Here is a 10,564-nt window from a genome sequence, read left to right as displayed (position 1 = left end):
TTGTTTTAAGTTCAATATTTTCTTTGGTGATTAAGTCCTTATCCTTAACTAATTTATCGTATTTATGTAGGTATGATTGATTAGCTATTTTCAGTTCTTTATTCTTAAGATTTATAGCCTTATATTCTACCATTAACTCATTAAATGCATCATAAAGTTCATCAAAAGAAAAATCAAGATGCGTATCGGAAGTTACCTCGTTTTCGTTGGCCATGAAGTAGAAATTGGCCTTCTCTTCTTGTTCATCATCTGATGAGGAGGATGATGAGTCGGAGTCGGATAGTGTAGTGACAAGAGCCTTCTTCTTCTTGTACTTACTCCCCTTCTTCAGTAAGGGGCACTCTGCTCTTATGTGACCCGGCCTCTTGCACTCGTAACACCCAATCCCCTCGTTTTCCCTTTCCTTACCTTTGTCCTTGCGGTAGAAATTTGAGGGGCCTCTCCTTTGATGATAGGACTTCTTGTGGTTGATGAATCTCTTGAACTTGCGCACAAGAAGAGCCTCACCATCATCTTCCTCATGTTCTTCTTCTTCACTGCTGCTACTGCAGGACAAGTCCTTGTTAGATGAAGTAGATTTAAGTGCTATTACCTTTTTCTTATGGGAGGACTCTTCTTCGCTGTGTTGCTTCATGGTTAGCTCGTGAGTCATTAGGGATCCAAGGAGCTCTTCGAGTGGAAGCTTGTTCAAGTCTTTAGCTTCTTGGATTGCCGTCACCTTGGCTTCCCATGACCTTGGTAGACAGCGAAGTATTTTCCTGACAAGATCACTGTTAGTATAGCTCTTGCCAAGGCATTTTAGGCCATTGACAATGTCAGTAAACCTAGTGAACATGCTAGTGATTGTCTTATTAGAATCCATTTTAAATAGTTCATACATATGAACCAATATATTAATTTTGGATTCTTTAACTTGATTCGTGCCCTCATGGGTCACTTCAAGTCTATCCCAGATCTCTTTTGCAGAGTTGCAAGTAGAGACCCTATTGAATTCATTTCTATCTAAGGCACAATAAAACACATTCATAGCTTTAGAGTTTAATTGTGCCTTCCTCATGTCATGTTCATCCCAATCCTTTTCTAATTTGGGTACCTTAACACCCTCTACATATGTGGGTGGGATGTATGGGCCATTCACTACAATGGTCCACATCTCATAGTCTTGGGCTTGGACGAATATTCTCATCCTAGCCTTCCAGTATGAGTAGTCGGATCCATTGAAGAAAGGGGGTCTTTGGGTGGACTGACCCTCAATGTGAGAAGATCCAAATGGGGTTGTCATTTTGATCTTTTAACTCTTGAGTGGAAGAGTTTTTGGCTCTGATACCACTTGTTGCCCAGATAGACAACCCAAGAGGGGGGGTGAATTGGGTTTTAAATTAATTTAGATGATTAAAACGATGTGGTTGATTAATTAAAAACTATTGCAAGTTATTTAATTAATGCTAAGTGCTGTGAGTGATGTGAGGGGAAGAAGAAGAGAGACAATCCAATGCAAACACAGAGTTTTATAGTGGTTCGGAGCTACCCCTTGCTCCTACGTCCACTCCCCAAGTCTCTCTTGGGAATTCACTATAACCCCCTTGGATTATAGCCGGTTGTTTTGCAAGCTCACAACCAAACTTGTTGTTTTACGAGCTCACAACGAACTCGGTCGGTTTTTCCAGGCTCACCGACTAGAACCAACCCCGATTGTTTTTCCGGGCTCACAATCAAACCCTTACACACGTTGGTTTTAACTTGGCTCACCAACCAACCTTAATCCCCTTGATTCAATCCCCCGATTGAACCAAGTAAATACAAGTTATAGAAAGAAAGGAAAATAAGCTTCTCAAAAGCAGATGTAAAACAATATAATCAAAAGAGGAGTTTAGAAGCCCTCAAACGCTTTTAAGCTGAAGTAGAGGAATGGCTTCTTGAACTCCGATCTCCTCTCGAATGAGTAGTCGACTTGAATGCAGGAGGAGGAGGCTTTAATTGCTGGGAAGATGTAGTTGGTTGCAGTAAATGCTGATCTTCCCCTTTTTCGTTGAAGAGCACGTTGCAGAGCTTGAAAGCTTGAATGCTTGGAGTGGAATGGTTGTTCTTTTTCTTGCTACAGTCTTCTGTGGCTATTTAAGCCAACCCCCACGGAAACTAGCCGTTACACTGCTTTTTCTGTCCGTTCTGCACACTCTGCGCAGCCTGACAGTATGACCGTTGGTGGGTTGGAGTCGACTCGCGCGATCAGGAGTCGACTCGGCTGTAGCGGGAGTCGACTCAAGCTTTTCCGGAGTCGACTCGGCAATTGTTCCAAATTTGAATTAAAGTTGCCGTCACGACTGGGAGTCGACTCGTCTTGACCCGGAGTCGACTCGCCAACTTCTGGAGCTGACCTGGCAATTTTGGAGTCGGCTCATCCACTGAAGTCCGTGGATCCAATTTTGAATTTTGTCCACTCGAGTCGACTCGACTGTCCTTGGAGTCGACTCGAATCTCAGAGCCCCGAACTCCCGATTCTCTGTCTTTTGGCTCATCCAGTCTTGGAGTCGACTCGAACTTCCTTGGAGTCGACTCGGCTCTCAGTTTCCGAAAGTTGTTCTTCTGCCTTTTGACGTGAAGCTTGTCTTGGAGTCGACTCGAGCTGTCTGGGAGTCGACTCGAATCTCAGAGGCAGTAACATGATTTTCTGTCTGTCGATGGTCGCACAGTCTCGGAGTCGACTCGCGTATTGCGGGAGTCGACTCGAATCTCAGAGTCCATAAAATGCTCTCTGACCTTTTCTTTGTGTACCGCTTGGAGTCGACTCTTACTACCCTGGAGTCGACTCTTTGAACATTGGAGTCGACTCGCGCACTTCAGGAGTCGACTCGTTGACAGGTTCTGAGATGAGGCTTTCTGTTCTTCTTTCTGTTCTCAGTCGGAGTCGACTCGTACTAGTCTGGAGTCGACTCGAGCTCGTGCCAGTGAACTTGATACGCTTGGAGTCGACTCGTGATACTCGGGAGTCGACTCGAGTCTCAGACTTTGGTTCAGCAGACTTCTTAACTTATCCAAAATACTATGAACCAAAATCTAGAGACACTTGGACAGGATTTTCACTGAAACACTCAATTGAATTTATTAGTAATCACAAGATATACTCAAATGCTTTGAGCTCATCAAAATCAAATGGAGTTTTAATCAATCACTCCACATCATCTCTTAGGAATTTAAATGATTATCTTGCTTTCGTTTCACAATTAGAACCTAAGACTTATGAAGAAGCTGAAAAAGATACTAACTGGATAAATGCCATGCAAGAAGAATTAAATCAATTCAAAAGAAGTAATGTATGGACATTAACTGAAAGACCAAAGCATAATTCAGTAATTGGAACAAAATGGATATTTAGAAATAAATTAGATGAAAATGGATTAGTTATAAGAAATAAGGCTAGACTTGTAGCTAAGGGCTACAATCAAGAAGAAGGAATAAATTTTGATGAGACATTTGCTCCTGTAGCTAGATTAGAAGCTATTAGATTACTTCTAGCATTTGCATGTTTCATGGATTTCAAATTATATCAAATGGATGTGAAGAGTGCATTCTTAAATGGTTTTATTGAGGAGGAAGTATATGTAGAACAACCTCCAGGTTTTGAGAATCATGAATTGCCAAATCATGTCTTTAAACTACATAAGGCATTATATGGATTAAAGCAAGCACCTAGGGCTTGGTATGATCGATTAAGCAAATTTCTGCTTAATAATGACTTTAGTAGAGGAAATATAGATAAAACTCTATTTCTCAAAAGAAAGGACAAAAATCTATTAGTGGTACAAATATATGTAGATGACATAATCTTTGGTGCCACAAATGATACTCTTTGCAAAGAATTTACTGATTTAATGCATGGAGAATTTGAAATGAGTTTGATGGGAGAACTAAGCTTCTTTCTAGGATTACAAATCAAACAAACTAAAGAAGGCATTTTTATTCATCAAACTAAGTATACAAAGAAAATACTAAAGAAGTTTGGGAATGAAAATCATAAGGGAGTAGGCACTCCAATGAATCCTACTAGCAAGCTAGACAAGGATGAAAAAGGGAAGAGTATTGATATCAAGCTCTATAGAGGACTAATTGGATCCTTGCTCTATCTTACTGCTAGTAGACCCGACATCGTATTTAGTGTAGGAATATGTGCTAGATACCAATCGGATCCTAAGGAGTCACATTTAAGTGCTGTTAAGAGAATCCTTAGATATTTAAGAGGAACTACCAATATAGGGCTATGGTACTCAAGGGACTCCTGTCTAAATTTGCTTGCGTATTCAGATGCTGATTTTGCCGGATGCAAATTAGATAGGAAGAGCACAAGTGGCACATGTCAATTCTTAGGAAATAACTTAGTATCATGGTTTAGCAAAAAGCAGAATTCAGTGGCACTGTCCACAGCTGAAGCTGAATATATAGCTGCTGGTAGTTGTTGTGCTCAAGTATTATGGCTTAAGCAACAACTAGAGGACCATGGAGTTAAACTAGATAATATTCCTATTAAGTGTGATAATACTAGTGCCATCAATCTTACTAAAAATCCAGTTCAGCACTCTAAAGCCAAACACATAGAAATAAGGTACCATTTTATTAGGGATCATGTGCAAAATAGAAATATATGTATTGAGCATATATGCACTGAAAAATAATTAGCCGACATAATTACGAAACCATTGAGTGAAGATAGATTCTGCATGCTAAGGAGGGAATTAGGCATATGTGATCCTTTTTATTGAAGAAATATAAAAGGGAGCTAGTAGTCTCATGATACATTCTTCCAATTTCTAAAATCCCATGAAACATGAGTCAAAATTGTTATCTAGAGATTCCTTACTCATGAATCATTGTCTCGGAAAGAATTTATAAGGATTGGAAGCAAAGAAAAGTTTTAGAAGCAAAAAGGAAGAGAAAAGAAAAATTCTGCATTTGGGTCGACCCAACCCAGAATAGGGTCGACCCAACGTTGAGTCGACCCAACGTCGGGACCCCACTGTTAAAAGGGGACCCGAGAGCATTGTTAGGGCACTGTTTGCCCTTGTCCTCTTCTGAATACTCTAATCCCCACTCTTCAAACTCCTCCAAACAGTAGATTACTTTGAGATCTTAGAGAAATGGGACCCAAAAGAGCCGTAGCCAAGAGATCCGGAAGAGTCACACGGATCCAACGGGAGGAAAGGCAACCTACGGAGCCATCTACCGTGTCTCCACGACGTGAGGCACGTGCGGACGCCCCTCCTCCTCCTCCTTCCCCCTCAGTGATACTTGCAAGATTTGCGGGGAGACCGGTTACAACGGGGAGAAGGATCCATTCCGAGTTCTTTGATCAAGAAGGGTTTCGGTTGAGGGAATGGATCCAAAGGCAAGGTTGGGAGTATCTTTGCTCCCTAGACGTGATGATCTACCCCGGATTGGTTCAGGAGTTCTATGCCTTCCTCAAAACTGGTATGGGAGGGCTTGTTTCGGAAGTTCGAGGGGTTCGAGTTCGAGTTTCCGAGGAGAGCTTGAGTGAGCTACTTCATCTACCCTGCGTAGGAGCCACTCCGGAAAAGCCTGAAAACAAAATGAGAGCTCTATAGTTGATTATGGAAAATGAGAACTTCGACTTTTCCGCGAAGGTAATAGCTAGTTCTCTTACTGCTGAAATGAGATTACTGCTCAGTATAATAAATAGAATCTTATTTCTAAAGACCGGGAGATTCGATCTCATCATAGAGCGAGATCTAGCAGTGATGGAGTGTATGATTCAGGGGATTTCCCTAAATCTTCCGGCCATGATACTGAGACAGATGAGGAAGGTAATGTGCAACTCTAGGGTATCACTACCTTATGGTATGATACTCACCTTGATTTTTCGACAGCACGGTTTAGCTCTCGAAGAGGAGGCATCCAAGAGTCTGCATCATACTGACACATACACTGCACGGACACTCATACGCATGGGATATGAGAAAGTGAACGGGCAGTGGATTCACACTGGAGCAGGCATTCAGGGTGAGGCACCAGAGGGAGATGCACCAGAGGATGAGGATGAGGAGCATATGGATCATCCTACTGCACCTTCAGAGGCTGGACCATCATCATCCGTTCCTCCGAGAGATACGGATGAGTTCTGGAGCAGGATGACTGAGCTCATGTCAGCTCAGGCGAGAACTATCACTGACGGGCTGACGAGCCGATTGGACGCCCGATTGAACGTCATGTCTGCTGAGATCAGTGATCTGAGGCAGCAGATAGGAGCACTCCGGAGAGAGAGAGACCCATGGACCATCTGTGCCCCAGGCTGCTGAGTCAGAGATTTCGGCACAGAGTCATCCAGCTCGTCGTGCTCCACGCCAGACACAGTCTCACCAGGCTCGGCCTCCCCTCGCCACGTACACTAGGAGGATGAGGACTAGATCCCAGCCGTTAGAGTCTCCCTAGGCTGATCTTAGCATCTATGTTTAGAGCCTAGGCTAGATATCTAGTTCTCATATGTATTTTGCTTTTATCATGTATCTTTAAACTTTGATTCAGGAACATTGTATCTGTTTTTGTTTTTGGCATGAATGTATGAAAATGTTCCCATTTTGATCAATGAAGTTTGAAGCTTGGTATTTATTGCATCTTTCCCATATATCTTTTTGATGATAACAAAAAGGGGGAGAAGTAAAGAAAGAGTATTTATTTTAGGAGAAGTAAAGATCTTAGGGGAGAAGTAAAGATTTTGTTTAGAGTAAATAAAGTAACAAAAAGGGAAGAACTAAAGATATCTTTAGAGTAAGTAAAGAAAGAATAATAAGAGCAAAAGTAAAGAAAGTTAAAGAAAGGAGAAGTAAAGAAAAAGAAATAAGAAGTTATGTAAAGAAAGAGAAATAAGAACTTATGCAAGAAAAGAGAAATAATTGGGCAAACAAATTGAAAATCATATAAGAAAGCTTATACATCTAAGGGGGAGCAATTTGTAACAATAAAAATCATCAAATCAAAAATTTCTATCAAATTTCAGAATTTGGCACATATAATTTCAGAATTTGGCACGCACCTCTCGCACCCCGATACATAACCTGAAACTCATATTTTATCTCAAATTTTTGAAGTTTCATCGTTAATGAATTATAAATGAAAGGGGGAGCAATTCAAAAAGTCAAATTGGCAACATTTAAATGAAATAGGGGGAGATTTCACTCTTATATATGAAAAGCTGAAATTCAGCAAGTTAAGCCCTTTCAAAAACTGATCTTAAAGACAAGTATCAATAGGCTCATACACTTTATTTTGTAATCATCAAAAAGGAGGAGATTGAGGATGATAGTGTTATTTTGATGATTAACAAGCAATTATCTAGAGTATGTTATAAGTTAAATTGATACTTCATTTATAAGACTATTACTCTCAGGATATTTGTATAAATTGATATAGATACATTTCATTGTTTATTTGAATGAATCTAACCTTGAGATGCAGCAAAGTGTGGATTGAGTCGACCCAAAGGATGATTGGGTCGACCCCGGCACATCAAGAAATCATTTGGCACACTTCTGCAAAAATGGCACAGATGAATAGTGAGTTGGGTCGACCCAAGGAAAGCATGAGTCGACCCAAACATCAAGATCCTCAAAACAAGACAGAACAATGGTTCTCTGGATTCACTGAGAGGGTCGACCCAAGAAGTAGTTGAGTCGACCCAAGCCTGAGTCGACCCAAACCCTGAGAGGGTCGACCCAAAGGCAAGACAGAAAAGAAGACAGAAAATGGTTCTCTGGAATTACTGAGAGGGTCGACCCAAGAAGAAGTTGAGTCGACCCAAGTGAACCTTGAGTCGATCCAAAGAATGGTTGGGTCGACCCAAGGGAAGGAAGGCTGAATTTCAAGTTTCTGTGTTTTCTGAGAGGGTCGACCCAAGAAATGTTTGAGTCGACCCAAGTGAAAGTTGGGTCGACCCAAGGACAGGTTGAGCCGACCCAAATACGGGCTGAAGCATAACGGCTAGTTCTGCAGATGTACTTTTTGTCCTTCCCAAAGTCAGTAACGGCTAGTTTTTGAATTCTAACCATTGGGGCTTGTCCAATGGATGTAGGAGACTATTTAAAGTGGCACTATTCATCAGATAGAACAACTTTTGAAAGGGATATCAAAGAGTACACAAGAAAACAAAAGTGCCCTAATCTTCTTCATCCAAGTGCTTCATTCAAGAATCAAAAAAAGGGGTTGAGCAGATTCAAAGAGTCATCAAGAGCTCCATCCTCCCTTGTAGAGTGAAGCATCCTTGACAAAGAAGAGAGAAGCCACTTCAAAGCGATAAATATTTTCTATACTCTTCCTTATAGTTTATATTGTTTCATTTGCTCATTTAGGAGTTTAAATCTTCTTTCTTTATTTGTTAAACAACTTGTAAAGGTTGGTTGGTGAGCCCGGAAAACCAACGGAGTAGGTTGATTGGTGAACCCGAAAAACCAATTGTAAAGGTTCGTTGGTGAGCCCGTAAAACCAACAAAGATTTTTGGTGAACCCGGAAAACCAAAGTGTAAAGGTTCGTTGGTGAGCCCGTAAAACCAACAAAGGTTTTTGGATTGTGAGCCCGGAAAACAATCCAACTGTAATCCGCAAGATTATAGTGAATTTCCAAGGGGTCGCTTGGGGAGTGGACGTAGGTGCTAAGGAGAACACCGAACCACTATACTTTGTGTTGTTTGTGTTGTGATTTGCTTTAGCTTACTAACCATCCATTTGACTTGAGTAAGATAGTTTAAATTTAAAAGAAACCAATTCACCCCCCCCTCTTGGCTTGTCACCTTGGGCAACAGGAGTCGACTCGACTGAACCTGGAGTCGACTCCCCAATGTCTGGAGCTGACCTGGCACTTTTGGAGTCGACTTGTTCCAAGGAATCCAGAGATGTATTTTTCAAGTTTGCTCACTCGAGTCGACTCGGATATTCTAGGAGTCGACTCGCCACTCAGAGCCCGAACTCCCGATCTTCTGTCTGTTGACTTGTGCCATCTCGGAGTCGACTCGAACTGTCTCGGAGTCGACTCGGCTCTCAGAGATGAAAATAGAGTCTTCTGCCTTTTGGGCTTGCGCTGCCTTGGAGTCGACTCGAACTGTCTTGGAGTCGACTCGCCTCTCAGAGATGAAAATTACGTCTTCTGTCTTTTGGGTTGTGCTGCCTTGGAGTCGACTCGAACTGTCTTGGAGTCGACTCGGCTCTCAGAGACGAAAAAACACAGTCTTCTGTCTTTTGGGGTTGCGCTGCCTTGGACTCGACTCGAACTGTCTCGAAGTCGACTCGAATTTTCGAGGAGTCGACTCGAGAACTATTCTTTTGAATTTTTCTTTAGAGTTTGCTCCTCCAACTTGAATACTTCTAAACTTGAAACTTGGGCCAATGAAGTGTGTTTTTCTTCCAACTCTTGTTGAGAGCTTTTGAGGCCTTCTTGTGTTTTTCCTTGCAAAATCAATTATCTTTCTTCTTGCAACGCAAACATTAGTATTTATACTTCAAGGTTTTGTGATCATCAAAATTAATCTTTAAATCAATCTTTGGGTCATCAATCATTCTAGTGTGTGGCATTTAATAAATTTAGTTGCTTAGTAAGCCGCAAGCTGCTGCATGTTCATTGCACTTAACTTTTGTTGCATATTCTTTGTAGGGATTGATACAGTCAATTAGTTGGTGCCATGCGCTGAGCACAAGTATTGTGCAAGCACTATAAAAAAAGTTATATTTGCCGATGCTTATAAGTATCGATAATTTTCGTAAAAACATCACTAATGCGAGCGTAGAAATTTTTTTTGCCGATATTTTTAAAAAGTGTCTGCAATATTTCTTCTAAGAATGCTTTAAAGCATCATTAGAGTTATTTTAAAAAAATATATTAAAACAATTTTAATATTCTGTATCTATTATTTACCAATCACATATATAACAAAAATCATATACATAACAAAAGTCACATGTCATAATCAAACGGATCATTCGAAATATTCATATTGTCAAATATGATTACATTTAAATTATCAATTTACATTTACAATGTGCTTCGAAAACATAAAAAACACATATATATCAAACTCTTAAATAAACAATTTACGAGGTATCGGGGTCGATGATATCATCATCATCATCTTTACGAGTAGATGAAGTATTAGAAACCTACAAAAAAAATAGAAACATTAGAAGTTAAGAATATGAAAATCATTAAGCTCATACAAAAATACATTATATTTATGTAAAATATTTAGATAGATGTAGTTGTTTACCTGAGAAAGAGCAAATTTATTCAACACAGATGAAATCTGGTAAAGCTGAGCCCTCAAAGATTGTATTTCTGTCTGATGGCTCTACCTCGACTCCGCCAATTTGGTATGATAGCTCTGCTTTATCTTTTCTATCTCTGTCTGATGGTTTTGTCTCACCTCCTCTATTACTACCTTTAGACTACAAATCTCTGCAGTGCTACTACCTTGTTTAGTATCTTGGGTATATCTACTTACTGCAGACAATTGAGTGGGGGTAACTCCAACGTTATAACTCCTCACTCGACCATAGCGCTCTGAGCCCATCAATG

This window comes from Phoenix dactylifera, chromosome 5, assembly GCF_009389715.1.
Source record: "Phoenix dactylifera cultivar Barhee BC4 chromosome 5, palm_55x_up_171113_PBpolish2nd_filt_p, whole genome shotgun sequence".
Classification (NCBI taxonomy): domain Eukaryota; kingdom Viridiplantae; phylum Streptophyta; class Magnoliopsida; order Arecales; family Arecaceae; genus Phoenix; species Phoenix dactylifera.
The sequence above is the reverse complement of the archived record's forward strand: the minus strand, read 5'-3'. Positions refer to the sequence as shown.